This window comes from Ailuropoda melanoleuca, chromosome 14 (assembly GCF_002007445.2).
Source record: "Ailuropoda melanoleuca isolate Jingjing chromosome 14, ASM200744v2, whole genome shotgun sequence".
NCBI classification, from domain to species: Eukaryota; Metazoa; Chordata; class Mammalia; order Carnivora; family Ursidae; genus Ailuropoda; species Ailuropoda melanoleuca.
In genome coordinates, this window is record NC_048231.1 from 20,046,787 (window position 1) to 20,064,468 (window position 17,682).

The 17,682-nt window shown below is 39.0% G+C and overlaps 1 pseudogene; it reads left to right on the forward strand.

Annotated features, from left to right (window-relative positions):
• Positions 1–1,063, forward strand: LOC100479082 (annotated as a pseudogene).
• Positions 1,064–17,682: the final 16,619 nt, after the last annotated feature.

Genomic DNA, 17,682 nt, shown 5'->3' on the forward strand with positions numbered 1-17,682 from the left:
ATGGATCCCCACAGATTGAATGTGCTCTGGGCCTTGGTGAAAATGTGTAAGCAGGATCCAAGCATTCTGCACATCAAGGAAATACGCTTCCTGTGGGAGTGGGTGGAGAGCATGGTGGGTAAAATACCACCTGCTGCTCATAAAACTAAATCAGAAGACAATATCAAAGAAGAAAAAACAGATAGTGAGAAGGTGGAGGAAAACATAAAGACAGACGAACCATCAAGTGAGGAAAGTGGTCTAGAGATTGACGATGAAAGTGTGATTGAACCAGATACTGATACCTCTCAAGAAATGGGAGACAAAAATGTAGAGCATACTGAGAAAATGATGGATCAGGCAAATGAGAAAAAATAGTGGCTGCCATTGATACCCTAAGTGATGGTGAACTACAGAAAGCCATTGACTTGTTCACAGGGGCGATCAAGCTGAATCCTTGCTTGGCCATTCTCTATGCCAAGAGAGTCAGTGTCTTCATCAAATTATAGAAGTCCAATGCTATCATCTGAGGCTGTGACAGAGCTGTTGAAACAAATCTTAGTTCAGCTCAGCCTTATGAGTGGTGAAGGAAAGCACACAGACCTCTGGGCCATTGGGAAGCAGCAGCACATAATCTTGCCCATGCTTGTAAACTGGATTATGAAGATGTTTGTGCATGCTGAAGAAAGTTCAACCAAGGGTCCTGAAAATTGCTGAATATGTGAAAAAGGATGAGCAAAAGCACGAAGAGCAGGAGGTCAAATAAAGAATAGAAAGAGCTAAGAAGGCTTGGGAAGAACAGGAGACAGCCCAGAGGGAGGAAGATGCCAGAGGACAATCAGGAGCTCAGCATGGCTCCTTCCCAGGTGACTTTCCTGGAGGAATGCCTGGAATGGCAGGAATGCCTGGGCTCAGTACAATTCTTAGTGATCCAGAGGTTCTTACAGCCATGCAGGATCCAGAAGTTACGGTGGCCTTCCAGCATGTGGCCCAGAAGCCAGCAAATACCTCAAAATATCAGAGCAACCCAAAGTTTATGAATCTCATTAGTAAATTGTCAGCCAAATGCCCTTCTGACGAATAAAGCTGTTGCCGAAGGAAGAGCAACTTTGATCAGCTAGTGGACATCACGGTACTACAAACTAGTGTACCTCTCACCTTCTCATGGAGAAAGCGAGGGTGCTGTGAAGAGAATCCCTATCCCTCTGCCCCACATGCAACTGAAACATTTTATAGTGGTTTGCCATTGCGGTATTCACTCAGATCATGTTCTCCTACTAGGAATTACAAACTTTAAGCCTTTTTAACCTTCAAAATATTTAAAAACAATTTAAAAGGGTATGTTAATTCCTGCATTTTTTTCTTTTTTTTAACTGATCATTTCAGGTTTTTTCCTTTAGATTAATTGGGCAAGGAAGATACTTCAGTATGGAAGATTTATTGCTTAGTTTGAGTGAAATACAGGTTTACCAGTGGGAGGCAAATCCAACATTTAAATACATAAAGTTTTAGTTGAATATATGGTTTGTGAGGCATTTTGACATGTCTTTATAAATGCTTTATTTTTTTAAACATGATTTATTTCAATAAAGCCATCGGGACTACCAGTACTGCAGTAGGACCCGGATGGGTACTGGAAGTACTCGGAAGGGCAGCAGCAATCTTTCTACCACTTTTCTATAGGATGTGCCCTGGCGCAAGTGCATTTAAATCTTACACTGTGCGAAGGGATGATTTTTATAATGCTGCAGTAGAGTTGGCTTACTTAGCTGTGTTTTTGTCTGATACAGAAAATAAATGTTTTGCATTATTACCACAAAAAAAGACTCCATTTTCCACCATGCCTTTTGGTCAAGAATGATCATGTGACTAGCTCCAGCCAATATGGCACAAGCAAAGTTCCACCTGAAACTTCCGAGAAGAGATCTTAAAATAAGTGAATGGAGAGAAGGAGTTTGCTCCCCTTATCTTTCTTTGCTGATAGCAATTTAGGTATGATGGATCTCCAGCAGCTCTAACATCCATCTTGAGGCATGAGATGACCTTCAGAATAGAGGTTGACAATGGGGATCACAAGATACAAGGAACCTGGGTTTTGCTACCATAGGGTGACGTATTATGTCCAGACCTACTGCCTCTGAAGTTCTCGAATGTGAGCAAAAGTAGACTACTTCGTTTTTAATTCTTTGTTACTTTGAGATTTTCTGTTTCTTGCAACCATACCTACTCCCAACATTTTTAACACGTAAATTAACCAAGACAAACTTTGGACCATAATAAACCCTCAATAAATATTATCTTTTACTTGGTATTATTATCATTGCTCTAAGAATGAGCAATGATTTTTTTTCTGTTTTTGTGTCTCCTTCTTAGCATTGTGGTTGTTAAATGCTATGTACTATACCAAATTTTAGGGACATGGACAAGGATAAACTAGAGCTTTGAGTTAAAGGACATTGTGGTTTGGAGAGGGTAGAAATAAAATTACAATACAACATGTAATGTGCTTTAATGTTTTAATAAAAACATGCTATGGGAGCATATAGGAAGAATATCATAAGTCTTCCAGGAGGAGTAGAGGCAGATTCATTGCAGAAAACATAAATCTTGAAACAAGATGTAAATGTGTAGTGACTATCATGAGGACAGCAGGTTGGGAAGGGAGAGAGAAAAGCAAGAGGAATGACTGCATATGAGCTTCCCTAATTGGTGAGCAGGAGTAATTTGGATCTTACAAAAAAAAAAAAAAAAAAAAAAAAAAAAAAAAAAAAGAACAGAAGAAAGAAAAAGACACACAGAGAGAGAAAACAAAAAGGAAACAAAAGGGTTTTGGGGTTTTGTTTGTTTGTTTGTTTTGGTTTTTTTGGCCTCTAAGAAAGCCAAGTCTCTTATCTTCCCCGATACTTCATCGCAAATGTGAGGTCACGGTATTAAAAAACCAACCAAACAAACAAAAACCATTAGCAACAAAGAGTTTGAGTAAAAGGTGGGTTAATATCTTAGAAACCAAAGAGGTGACTTCCAGATGGAATCTAAATAATCAGGGCTATTAAAATAAATCATAATAACATATCTTAGGTTGAAATTATTGGGGAATAGAATTGGGGGGAGGAGGTGAGGAGGTGGCAGGACAAAATATACAAATGTATAAAATCAGAGAGGTCTTCTGAGGGAAAGATAGCCACTTAAGGTTCTTAAGGCAACAATTTTTAAAGTAGTTTCTAGAAATTATACTGCTAGTACTCCCTAGTCTATTCCTTATATTGACAAGCAATAAAGAGCTTAGGATAGTATTTATTTGACTTTCGTTGTCAGGCAATTTCTGTATAAATTTCAAAATCCTCATCCCACCTCCACTGTATGTTTTTGTAGTGCAAGTCAGAGGGTAAGGGAAGGAGCACGAAGATAGCAAAACAAAGATGGACAGTTTCGAATTTCCTCCTTAAGACATCTTCACTGCTGTAACCTCAGCGCTTCCGCTGAGTCCTATTTTGGACCCTCAGGATTCTTGACATTGTCCATTTAACCTCCTGAAACTAAGCTGACCTTAAATTTGCTCCTGAAATTTCCCATACCTCTAACACTAGATTTAGCATTTACTCACAGCTTCTCTAATACTGACTCTTGATTTTTCTATCTTAATACTCTCTCCCGCTGGCAAATTATTTTAAATGTAATTTTTAACATGCCTTAGAGTCAAGTGCATTTCTATGCAACCAACACACCTCTGAAAATACAATGGGAATCTATTGAAAACTATTAGTTGATCTATAAATGTCTGATTTACAGATTTTAAATGTCAAGAATGACTATACAATAAAAAAGAAACAAAATAAACAAAGCAAACAAACAAAAATCCTCCACAAGGCAACACTGGAAGGCATTGATTTCTAGGACTGAAGAGGAAAGGGAAAATAACATTGCTTAATATTAATCTATTATAAGGTATCCTTCACCTCAGCTTCTCTTTGCCACACTCTAAAGCAGCAACCCTTTTTACTGACCATATAATTCAAATCTTTCTTTGGAGAAATATGCAATAGTTGGTAATCGCATGCATTCCAAAGCATCTCATTTTATGCCCCCCAAATGCATGATTTACTTTGAATGATAAATATGGCTATGAAATGGAGTGTTTCCGGCATTCACAGATCAAATGTAACTAGGGAGAGATAACTCAGATGCATCCTGATGTTCTATATTTCCATGCACTAATATTTGCTTCACACCATATGTCACAGTAACACAAAAATGTGATAAAGTAGAACAGCCCAGTGGTTTTCTCTTCCAACATCTGGTCTTCTGAGGAGGTCTAGCACTTTAGAGATTCATGTTTAAATCCCCAGATAGGTGGGATGATCAAATGCCTTGGTGAGAGGGAGCAAAGGGAGTGCTGGAAAGTCTTCCTATTATCAAATTGGCATCAGTGAATACTGTGATAATCTCAACTGAATTAAACAAACAGACTTAGTAGTTCAGTGGACCCTCCCTGGAAAGCCACACACAAAGTCCATTCCCAGAGCAGTAAAGAGAACCAGATGTCAACCTTTCAAATAGTGGCCATCCATCAAGCCTCTGACTCTTCGTTTTGTTCAAAGCTGTCCAGCCCTGGAGGGACCACAGCTACCTAAGGAACAATGGCAAAATCATCTTCCTAAAGCTGGCTTGGCCAGTCTCCACAGACAAAGACCAAGACCACATCAGCTAAATTGATGGGATTTGCAACACATGCTTGTGTCTCCAATCCATAAAAAAAAAAGGGGGGGAAAAATATGCTTTCATATTTCCTACTCCCCTGAAGGAATAAATTAGCTATATTTGTTGTCTTCATTCCCTCACATGCTCCTTGTATTTTATGTGGACACCATATGGCTACCAGCCCTACTATTTCAAAGAAGCTATCCACTGAGTTCCCAAATGGCCACCATATAAGCAAAACTTAACATACCCTTCTATCTTTATTTTGTGTCACCACAGCATTTAATATTGTTGGCTGCTCTCTCCTCCTTGGAAGAGTTTTTCCTGCATGAAATGTCCACCTCTCTGCTTTTCTAATCACTCTAAGTCTTTTTTATTATTATTATGTCTTCATTTTTTAGACACTTAAATTCTGATGTTTAGCAAACCTTGCTCTTAGGCCTTCTTTCTGTCTACATCTCTTCCTGGATGATCTAAGTCTCTATCAAAACTCCAGGTTCTAATCTTCCGTATGTTGCTTGTGCTGATATCCTCGTTTGCTTCTCAGGTCTGTGGTCCACTCTTCTCTACCCTGTTCTGTGCTGCAGGAAGCTGATCTCTTATGAACTGCATCATCAGTTCTTTGGTTGGTGGTTCCCTCTCGTCAAGGAAGACATCAGCAGGAAATTAGATACCAGGAAGAGAGAGGTAAGATACTAATATCTTTCTGGCTCCTTCCCTGCCAGGCTCTGGGTTAGCAGTGGATGCGTTTCTTTACCAGAGACCATTCCTCTTAGGCTTTCTTCTATAACTGTAGGTCTTGGAGATCCCAGTAGCTTCTCCTTGCCCGTTCCCCTCAAGCCGAGAGGTGGTAGCTGCTTTCAGTTGTTGCTCATTCCAGAGTACTTCTCCACTCTTGCTGTGTTCCTGAACCCAGTCAACAGCTTTGTAAATAGTTTATTCATTAAGGTCGTTTCTTGTGACCTCTTTCCAATATGCTGTCTCTTTGGTGACAAAACTCTGACCCACACTCTGCAATTCCCCTCATCTGTATCTCAAGTTCATCCTTCTTGCCTGAGATCGAGATCCAAAAAACTGACCACTGTGTCCACTAACAGGCCCATTTGGATTATCTAGAGTATTTAAATGCCAACATGGACATCAGTGAACACATGAGCTTCTCCTCCTCTTTCTCTGTATTTCCCTTTATAGGAAATGTCATTTGCTATTTTCAAGCCAGAAACATGGAAGTCACCTTCAACACCCTCTTTCCTTCAGCTCTAATTTTCCAGTGAAATACTAAGTTTTACTGAATCTGCTCTAAATATTTCTTGACCCATCCATTTCATTCATTCTCATTGTTTTTATGCTAAACTAGACTAACTCCAACTGTTGTCTGGTCTCCCCTATGATACATTTTCCAAAGTGAAGCCAGAGTGATCTTTCTAAAAGTGAAATTTTATTATGTCAAAACTCTATTTAAAAACCCTTAAAATGGATTTCCATTGCCTTTGGATAAAGTTTCCTTTCCATGATTATGTGCTTACACACTACGTGATCCATGCTCTGGTGTAACATTTATTACACTTTATTGTAATTTGTTATTTAAATGTCACCTGCCTCTATTAGAATGAAGGTCCACAGGTTAGGTGTTCGGATTGAATTGTATTCCTCTAAAATTTATATGTTGAAGTTCTATTTCCCAGGTCCTCAGAATGTAACCTTATTTGGAAATAGAATCATTGCATTTGTAATTAATTAAGATGAGGTCATACTGGAGTAGGGTGGGTCTCTAATCCAATACGACTGGTGTCCTTGTAAAAAGAGTAATTTGGACACAAACACTGACACATATACAGGAAGGCGATGTAAACAAACATGGGTAGAAGTTGTTCATCTACAAGCCAAGAAAAGGAGCCTGGAACAGATCCTTTCCTCACAGCCCTTAGAAGGATTTAATGCGTCAACACCTTTATTTTAGACTTCTAGCCTCGAAAACTATGAGACTATAAATTTCTGTTGTTTAAGCCACCCAGTTTTGATACTTTTTTACAGCAGCCTTAGCAAACTAATACAGCAGGGAACATGTCCATCATAATTATTGTGGTACCCCAAGTCTCTGACAGTGTCTTGAACATACACAGAATACTTACTGTATTTATTGAATGATTGAATGAATTCCTGTAATTACTGTGAAGCAAATTACATATTGGGCAGGTAGGTCAGACCAATTTGATGGAGCTTAATTATTGAAGTATCAAGAATATCTCATTAAAACCTGATCCCAAGTTGAAAATTTAAGGATGATGCTTTAGTCAAGCCCCATCACATTCAATATTAATTAATCAAGCAGGAAAATAGAGTAAATTTTCCATCAGAAAAAGAAAAAAATGCTGAGGTTCAATACTCAGCTAGAATAATAACTTATTTTTTAAAATACTGTATCAAGTAAAATGAAATAAAATAAAATGCCATATCAGCTTTACTTTATTCCTTTCATAAGACCCTTACATTTTACTTACCTAAATAATAGAGAGTCATTATAGTCAATAGGGACTTAAGCATAGAGGGTGGAAGAGTTTGAATAGGTCCTTTGTCATTTTTACTTATGTCTGAGGCACCAGGCAAGGGAGGTTATTTAGTTGCTACTTTTTGAGTTTATCTTTTTCTAAGTCAAACCTGAGAGTTTCAACACCCTCAACAGAGTATTTATGGGCTGAAGTTCGGAAACCCTGTTAAAATTTCATGAGCCTGAATCAAAAATATTGGTTTATTCAGCTTTCCTTGGTGTTCCTAAGGTTCAGATGGTTCAGCTGAGGCATGGCATGTGGATTTCTTAATGAATCATGAATTCCGTAAGTTTGTATGTACTCTAGAAAGCATATCCCTTAACCCAATATCACATGTTAAATTTAGCTAATATCTTGGAAATCAGAGCCCCCTTGGTATTTAGGGCACCATGGGTTGGCATTTCACAAATGAAATAGTCCTCTTTAATTAAAGACTAATCAAGATGATAAGTGGTAAATATAATTTGAATTAAATTATATTCTGAATGGTTAAGTTTAGAAAAATCAGCAGCCTAATAAAACTCATTAGTATTGACTTTGTACCTTTGACATCAATGATCTCTTCCAATTTTTATTCTTCAGGTATAAAGTCACATACATGACATTAGTACATCTCTTATGAAATGTCATCAAGCTTTTGCCTTCAAAGAATTGAGAATACTTGAATTTGGCCACTTCTAATAGCATTTCTTTCTTATTAACTGCTATTTTGTACATCCAAATCACGAATCAAGCCATGAAGTTCATTTGATGTTTACCACGTCATACTAAGATGACTCTGTAACCCCAGTCAAGTTCTTCATGAAGAGAAGTTAAATGATCAGAACTTTGCACTTCCTTTAAATAATGAATCTGTTCACACCATGCGGCCAACCTTCAAGCAGAGAAGTCCTCACTCACTGGCATATATTTGGCTTATCTCCTGAACTCTGTCACCTCATCTGAACTGGAATTCTTTTTCCTAATATGTTATTTGAATCATTTTCTTGAGCACTTCAGGCCCTTGCTCTGATGACTAACAATGCTTTTCTGCCATCACATTTGGCTTCTATCCCCAGCTATGCCCTTCACATGGCCCCTCATATGGTATCAACCTTCTTCTAGCCATGCAGATTTCACTCTTACCTTGAACAGTTCAGATCCCTACACCTCATCACACCATTGGCCTTGTAGCCAGAGATTTCTGCAGTCCAGGAAATGGGAGTCATATCATAATGAAAGATGTATAGTTTGCCTTTGTTACTAATCCGTGGCTTTCTTCTCTATATCCATGGATGCTTAGAATCCTGGTTCACAAACGCATGGAGATATGTTGGTGCCATGATGGTTGCTCCATGGACTCCTACCTGAGTCAGAGTGTATCATTTAAAAAGTTTATAAATGTTTTAGTATGCTTCTTCCATCATCAAAATATTTTATACTCTTCTCCCTGTTTCAGTCTTCTGTCATCATAGCATTTAGAAGACTGATTAGTACCAATGCTACGTGGAACACAAATTCAGAGATAACTGTCCTTGAAAATCTCCTGGTTTAATCCTGATTTGAGCCAGTAGAAATTTGGTTCTATTACTTGCAAATATATGATTTCTAGCAAGTCGTTTCTTTTACCCTATTTTAAAATTTTAAGACTTAGGGGAAGAAGACAAAGGCAAAGGAGAAGAGCAGAAAAGGAATTTGAATGACTAATTGAAAATGCCTTGTGTCTCTGAATTACCAGGGCCAGTTTCACAGACTTTGCAATTTTGTCACATTAATATCCTCAGGTCCTCATGATTCACTTGGTGTTTTCAGGTAGCTTGTCCAGGTATCCATGAAGCAATCACTAAATCATTGTATCTAGTCAGCATTAAATAAAATGATTGTTTTTAAAGATCCTTAAGTAATCTTAATTCTGAGCATTTGGAGTTTAAAAAATATATCCAAAGAATAAGTTGTTTTTGAGTTTTGATAAGAATTATCAAAAAAGAGACTCTAACACCAACCTAAGTTATTAACAAAAAGATTTAAGTATCAATGAATAAAAGTGGAGTATATAAGGATGTTTCTTATATTTTTTAAAATAAACACTTTCAGCCTATTAATATTTCTAATCAAAACATTCATAAGTGTCTCTAAAAGAAAAGACAAGATTATTAATAATCATTACACTTTGAAGAATTTGAAAGAGAAAACATTTTCTAGTGGAGCAAATTCTTCAAACTGCAGGTCAATGAGATCTAGCAAAAACGTTGTGAAACTCAGGCCTTTTATAAATACACATATATAATGTAATATTTACCTTTTAATAAAATACTGAAGGTCAGGATGACAAAATGTGCTATAACTACAGTTCATCTTGAGAGGAAGAAAGATCACATCTCTGCATGTTTCCTTTAGATTGACGTTGGATAATACACTATATACATATGGCTTGATAGACTATCAAACCCTAAAAGTCAGCTCATAGTTTGGTTGGTCAACATTTCTCTCAGTTTTTTAGAAAAAAGCACAAAAAACACAAGCAATTTTCTCTCTTCCATGTTGGTTTCCAAAATAATGTCTGCATGGAGCCTGCAGGGAAACTTGGGAATTGGAACTCTTTTTCAATTAGTAAAGGAAAATCAAAGAGAATTTCCAGTAGTGACTCAATTAATCCAAGTACAGCAGGGAGTAACAGCCTAATAGTTGGAACAAGAAATGGTGCGAGGATGCCTCAAATACATTCCTAATTCCAAAGCTTGAAAACTGAGAGGCCTAAGGCCATTCTACCTGCCTACTGGTCCTTCAGGTTTCCCCATTGATTAAAAATAAACAAGTAAAATTTAATTTAGTTCCATCATGTAACAAGCGTTTGGAATATTTACATGTGCTACTAACAGTGTTCATAGAGCAGAGCAAAGAAGAGGCCTAGAGACTGACAAGGCTATTAATTGCTAGTTATGTCCTACATCAAGTTTGTACACCTCAGGTCTTCTTTGATGTCAAGAATATTTTCACATTTGTCTTCATTCTCAGATATTTCTACTTTTCCGGATGGGAAGATATTTATCCGTGTAGCCAAGACAGTTTTGATAGAATCAGTTTCAGTTTTAAATCTCTCTTGAGAGGCTCTCACATCTTGTAGGTTCACCTAGGCTGATTCCGAGGAAGTCTCTCGAGTAACTATCCTCAGGCCATGTGCATGCATTTTACCTTCTAGCTGAGATTCCACTGAGTGAACAGTTTGTTAAAATTGTTTTTAGAAATACATTCCTGAGTGGCAAAGCTCCGAATAACATCTAAATTATCATTTGTGAGGCATGAAGGGGAGTGTGGCTGTCTCCACCATATCCCTCACCGGGCAAGGCCTGCCCTGACAAAGAACAGGGTGAAGCTCTCATCTCAGAGGAAAGACACAAGACCTCCAGCGGCTTCATCTCAGCAGCAAATATGGCAGTGGAGCTCCAGGGTAGACACAGCTCATTAGGACAGTGCACTTTTGCTTGCTTCCTCTTGACTGATGAAACAATATGCATCTTTTCTTTTTTCCAATCAAAATGCAGATTAAATTTCATCATGAACTACAGGTGCTTTGAAAGTGCAAACTCATTCCAAAAAAACATACTGAGTAATAATATTAGTTTATGCTTATTGCTATGTAGAAAGAGTCATGCTAATTTTCTGTGTTTGATTCTTCACACATACTCTTTCTTCTGTTTTCAACTTGGATAAAGCCCAATCTTAAAGGAAGAAAGCCTTCCTTGGGAACCCTGTGCTCTCCACAGCTAATCTGAGTGCCCATTTATGGATACCCAGGTCCTCCTGTGACTCCTACGTCATAGCACTTTTCTCACCCTAATACAATGTTTGGATCACTTTCTGGATCAGTAGACTGTAACCTCCCTGAAGTAGAGAACAGATGGCATCACTTAGTATCTGCAGTGTCTTTAAGCACAATTCCTAGCACAGACATATACTAAAATAAGCATATTTAGTGAATTAGTGTACCTAGTGCTGTCCAACAATCAATGCTCTCAATAAATAACATAATTCACATTTACATATCCTATGTAATTACTTCAGCACTTCCAGCACACACACTTGGTTGCAGATAATGGCTTATCTCTATTTTTTAATTTTTTAAAATATTTGATTTATTTATTTGACACAGAGTGAGAGCACAAGCAGACAGAGCAGCAGGCAAAGGGAGAGGGAGAAGCAGGCTCCCCACTGAGCAGAGAGCCCGATGTGGGGCTAGATCCCAGATCATGACCTGAGCCGAAGGCAGACACTCAAACAACTGAGCCGCCCAGGCATCCCATATGATAGATTCTCTTTAAACTCTTACTTTTCTTAGATTGTCCTCTGACTCAAGGGTGCTTTCTTGTAGCCATAATTTCTTCTCATTTATCTTTTTTATTAGACTTTGAAAAGATGGACTGTGCCATGCTTCCTATAGCTAGCCAGTGCAACAATAAATACTTTTTGAATAAGTAAACAGCCAAGTATGAAAAGGTGACTGATGATGCCCATGACTAGGCAGAGGGCATGGCTACTGGGGATTGACTCAATAGCTACACAGTTAATCAAATACAGGTGACAACTGGAGTTAAGAAGGGACAGTAGGGTTGGAGCTAGGATAGGGAGAGTTTAGGAAACTAATAATAAAACGTTTCCATAGTCCAAATAACACTATCCACAGTCAAGATAAAAGAAATGATCTCCTATATAAAGGTGTTGCCATAGAAATAGGAGATGTGATCCTACGGTATAGAAGAGTTAAAACTCTGTTTATTAATGAAAGAGCTTTTTTATTAAGCTTAGAATTAGAAAAACAACCTTGAGTTATACCAATGCAGGGAATGGAAGAGGGCAAGTCTGCAGCACCGACTTGTAACAGGCAGTTTTCCAAGGAAAAGGACACGTGGCTTTGTCATGGGGCTAAAGGGAAGATATGGGGACATGATCAATTCTAGCCATGGACAGCTACCAGAGAATTACAGGGAATTAAGCCTGGAAAATCCCTTTCCCACCAAACAGGTATGTTCATTTCCAAGTGAGCTGGCTTCTTTTTTCAATCCTGGCCCATTGCCTTTTAGAAGAGAGAATCATTTCAGAGGCCTTTAGCAGTCAGCCCAGAAGCTTTGACAGTTCTGGCATGCCTCATCATTTCATCAAAGCACCCAGACATCAGAGCATTGTATTGCACCAACGGGAGACCAGCCTTTTATCCTGATGCTTATATATTCTTAGGATACACAAACACTTGGAAACCACTGAGGGCAATTACCAGCCAAGGTACCACATCATGGAGCCAGCCATGATTACCAATGGAGCCCTACTAACACCAGCGCATGTTTTGTTAAGAAAAATTAAAAAGTTACTCAGCTGTGAAAGTCACTTCCCATTCAATTGTTGCCAGTCCCAAGGTACAGTTACATAGATCCAAGTTAACAGTAACATACACACATACACACACCCTTCAGTTAAAACTCAGGAACCACATGACTTAGCATTGAGCCTGACAAATAACTAGAAGTGGTTTTTCTTTCTTCCCCTCCTTCCAGTTGGCCGACAGGTATAACAAGTTGACTGAGTCTGCAATCAGCTCCATCAGAGAGTGTGGATAAAAGAGCAAAAGGCAGAAAGATTTTCTGTGTCTAGCCTACTGAGCATCCCCTGGGAAATCTGCAGAAGTGGAAAACATCTTTCAGAATTACTTCAATATACGACCTGTTCATCGGAGGTGCTCACAACGACTGAAATGCCCTAATTAAGTTTCCCAGCCACGTCGGGGATTGGGATTGTAAAGGTCATTAAAGCAGGTACTGACCTGCTAGTACTGACCCAACACTCATGCATACAGCCCTTGTGTCACCATATTTTTTTTTTCGTTATAGTCTGTCTAGCCAGAGTGAAGTCAAGTCAAGCCTATGTTCAGCCACCTTCCTCTTCTTTAAAATTTCAGGGATATGGTAAAGCCTATGGTGTGTGTGTGTGGCGGGGGCGGGTAAGAGGACATGGAATGGCAGGAAGGGAGCATGAAAACTGAGGAGGAATGGGATGGTGAGAAAACTCATGGCCTTTCTTACTGACAGGATTTTAGTAATGATGGCAGTGAATGAACTACCTGGGTAGTGTACTCCAGTAATCTTAATGAAGAGATGAATTAACATCGTTCATTCTTAATAGGTATTTAAGAAAATGGCTAGATTTCAGGAAATCAAAAGGTTTGTTAGTTTTTATCCTAAGAACCATCTCTAAATGGATGATTTAGAGTGCCTCCACTTAATCCCCATATTTTCATATGGGCATTGCCTATTGAAATGCTTCCTCGCTCTCTGATGGATTCTGGAGATACTTGATGGATGGTCCTCCTCTCCATGCATCCTTCAGGCCTGTGTTTGAACATCCCCACCACATTACCCATGCCTGTTGCATTCTTCCAGGACCCTTCATCCAATAGGACTGCACTCTTGCTTGAGATGCCATTGGGCACTTATCTTGATGGCCCTGACTTGGCTTCACTTGGGGATGGACTCCTCATCTACAAGAGGGATGTGAAAGTTTCCTAAGGGAGAAAAAGGAAGGAGCTTTGGCATTAAAGTCCTTTTATTTCCCCCTTGAATGTAGTCCCGATTGTTGAACCAATTGTGGTTATTATCTGTTCCTATAACATGCAGTCCTTGTAGACCTCCTGCTCTGTGTAGTTCCCAACTCCATTTCTGACCACCTGGAGCATAGGTTTTGGTGCCAGACAGCCTGGATTGAATTTAACTCTCATCTTAACTCCCATTTATGACTTTGGATAAATCACTTACTCTCTCTCTGTCTCAGTTTCCCACCTGTAAAATGGAGTTAAGAAGCTATTTTTACTTCATAGAGTTGGTATGAGAGTTAGGCTTTCTGGGTTTTCCACAAGCCTCACATCCCTTTTCTCATAGGCCCAAATGCTTGCCTTATGACGTGCGTGGTCCCTAAAGGTATTTGAGTTTATATTTAAATATTTTCAGAGTCCTTATTACCTATTACAAACGTATGTTGAAGAAATAAGTACTGTCATTGGAGATGTTAATATTAAATAAACAACTGGTAGAAATATTTATTAAAACTAGAGATTTTTCTTTCCACATTTATTATGAGACATTTGGAACCCAAACCACCAGATAAATCACTGTCCCTCTGTGCCCAGCAAGGGAAGCAACAACAAGAAAGCAGACCTGGACCTGGGGGAACTTTTAAGTCAATTACTCCAATGACTGTGATAACACGTGATCTACTTAAGGATCATAAAGACCAGTTGATTTAAAACAAACTTCATATCAGACTGTATGAAAATCAGGAGTTCAAGGTGAGGAGGGCCAGTGTGAGCTTCAGCAGGCAAGAAGTTTCATGGCCTTGCTCAAGTTCAACAGGAAAGGAGGAAGGAAGATGAAGAGCTCTCACCTGGACACGTACGGGGAGGTCAAGGGCAGCATAAATAGTTGTGCAAGTTTTGGTCTAATTAAATAAACTTTTGCTTTGTAAAAAAAAATCTTTTTAATGTCTTCATGTTCTAAGTTTAAATTTGGAGAACTGAAACACACACACACACACACACACCACAACATACTTTTTAGTTCTTGTTGACACACCTATTAAATATCATTACAAAAACCAAACAGTAAAACCCCCTCAAATCAAAAGGCTCCACTAAGGGCTGGAGGCAGGCAGGTCTATCTTCAGGGTTATTATAGGATAGACTTTTTGGTTTTTTTAACTGGCTGATGCTTTACAAATTCATTTATAATTTGCTGCTACCTGTTCTTTGTCTCACTGGTGTTACTGCTTTCAGAGTTCTACCTTTTCTAGGTCAAGCACGAGATCTCCCTCCGCCCCCACCTTTAACGTTTATTTTGCAAGTTAAAAAGATTCATTCCGAACACCTGTATATCTTCTAGCAAGTCATCAATAAAACCATTAAGTAATTTAGTAACTAATGGAGTTGATCTTGATGCCCCCCCCCCCCAGCTGAGTGGCTCCACTTTCCTCTCAAGCCCCTTCCTGTCCCTTTGCCTATTTGCCACACTCTGCCACAGGTTGCTATTTATCAATGATTTTTACATAGAAATCTGTTAACTTACATTTGATTCATATGCTCATATATTTACAGAATAGATATTATTTTGAAATCGCCTTGTAAAGACTGTGGAGAGGAAGTAAACCAGGGAAAGCTTTTTATTGTTAGATACAAAGAGACTGCAAGATTAATTCCTTTGGGTATACACCAACATAGAAGGCTATATAAATTTGTGACTGCCTCCTGGGCATTATTTTGTGAGACAGGGCCCTGAAACATACAGGAAATATATACTTTGCTGAATTCCTGGCTACTCTCTCTTTGCCCTCTTTCTGCATTCCCTTCCTTTCCACCATTTGTCGGACTAAAACTCTCTAAGCCTGGAACCCTCTTTGGAAGAGACTTTCGTGATTTATTTTGTGCATTTATAAAAGCGTCTATTTTTTGGTAGCATCTTCAGGTATCTCCTGCTTTCCAAAAGTTGGCATCATACCACTTTGTTCTCACAAAAGACCTATGTTAGTGGTTGTTTTCACTAACCAAAAGAAATCCAAAGATCATTTTTGATCTTATGAAAACTGCTGTTACCATCTTAATGCAGGAAGTGGGGGATACTCTTGCCAATGTTTCATAGGAATGCTCTTCTTTTGAATAGCAGGGGAAACCTGGTGTTCATTGAATTTTGAAATTAAACATGAATTATGTAGCATCACAATGGGTAGTATTACTCTAACTGCTTCTGTCACCACTGGGTTCAAACTGATCTGGGAAGCTACTGAAAATGGGGAAAACATATCAAGCAGCCAATAGCTAAACCAAATAAATGTGCTATGCATTATAACCCCATAAAGGCAGGTTTCAATGGAAACTGGAGGTAAAGGTTTTGTGAAATTTTGTTTCAAGTACCACAGTTACAGGTGAGAGTCTGTGTTGTGTGAATAGGGGTCTCCGTCCTTGGATTTCCCATGGGAAGATTTAAGTGGGGATCTGGGTTTGAACAAAGACAGCCAGAAGGAAAGTAGCAAGCACAAAGCAGTTTACTAAAGCAAACTACACTCTCAAGGTGGGGGAGCAGGGCAGGTTCCTCCAGGTAGAACCAGCCCCTACATTGTTTTGAGATTGTTATGGGTCTCTCTGGGCCGGGAGGAGCTGTGACATACCCTGGAGTGGTCCCTAATGGAGACTGTTTCCAATCCTTTTGGAAACTCCTCCCACTGGTTGGGAGGAGGACTTTTTCATCCTGCAAAGTGTGTACTGGAACCATCCCGGCAGCCTTTCCTCCATGGTGTTGGGGGGAGGGGAGCTGTATCCACAATGCAAATGTATTTCAATGAGGGTAGGGATTACCCTGGGCCAGAGGTGGAAGAGGAGAGCCCTGTCTGCTCCTGTTGCTCTTTGATCTGTCAGCCCCAAAGTCTTAGAAGCCAGGAAGTCAGGATATTGTACTCCTGGGCTTTATGTGTAGCTTTTTAATCACCATCCTTGCCTGCAGCTGAGGTCTCAATCATTCCCCTTCAAGGACCTGGGACTCTGCCTCAGGGCATTCCTTCCACTGCTCAAGTCTAGCTTCTACCTAACACCACCATCTCTTTTAAATGGCAATGGATATTTTAATTCTCAGGATAACTTAAATAAGATAAAGATCAGTGCGTCTCTCAGAAACGAGAGTGATTGTAACAATCACATGTTTGACACCTTATGGAGAGAGGAGCACTGTCTAGTTCATTGCAGGTGCAAAAGGCAGACTTTCCAGAAGAATATATGGAAATTTTGGCTTTCCAGTCAGGTGGGAGTAAGTGTGACAAGATTTGTTCTCCGATGTAAACAACTGGAAGTTAAGCAAAATATATAAAACAACTCTTTTCAGACACTGGACCACAGGCAGCACAGGACTGATTCCTGAGAGAAGGAAAGCAAATCAGGTTTTCTGCTTAGAATCACCTGCTAGAGTTTGATGGGGAGCAAAGGAACCCAAACAGACAGATGTCAGTGTTTTTATTGCATTGCAGAGATGGATAGCTAGTATTGTGGTAGCTAGTATTGTGGATGGGTACCAGAGAGAAGAGAACTGCATAGAGACAAAGCTTCAGAAATCTGTACCAGGCACCTTGGAAGCTGCTGCTGGATACTTAGCTACATATGCATAAAGTGAAAAATCTATAAACCAGAGAAAGAATTCTCAGGGAGAACAATATCCAGAGTTCAAATGAATTCCAATCAGCCAGAGTGGAGCATTCAATAGTGGGGTAAAACTTGGCCTATAGTAAAAACCACAGTAGACTATTAATAATAATGCTTAAATAGTAGAATTAATCTTCAAGTAACTTTAAAGACTGCCAAAACATTTTTTTAACACTCTTCATAAGAAGACAAAAAAGTAAGAGCCTAAATAATATCAACTTTATAGTGTAACATACAAGCAAAAAATTACTAACTAAG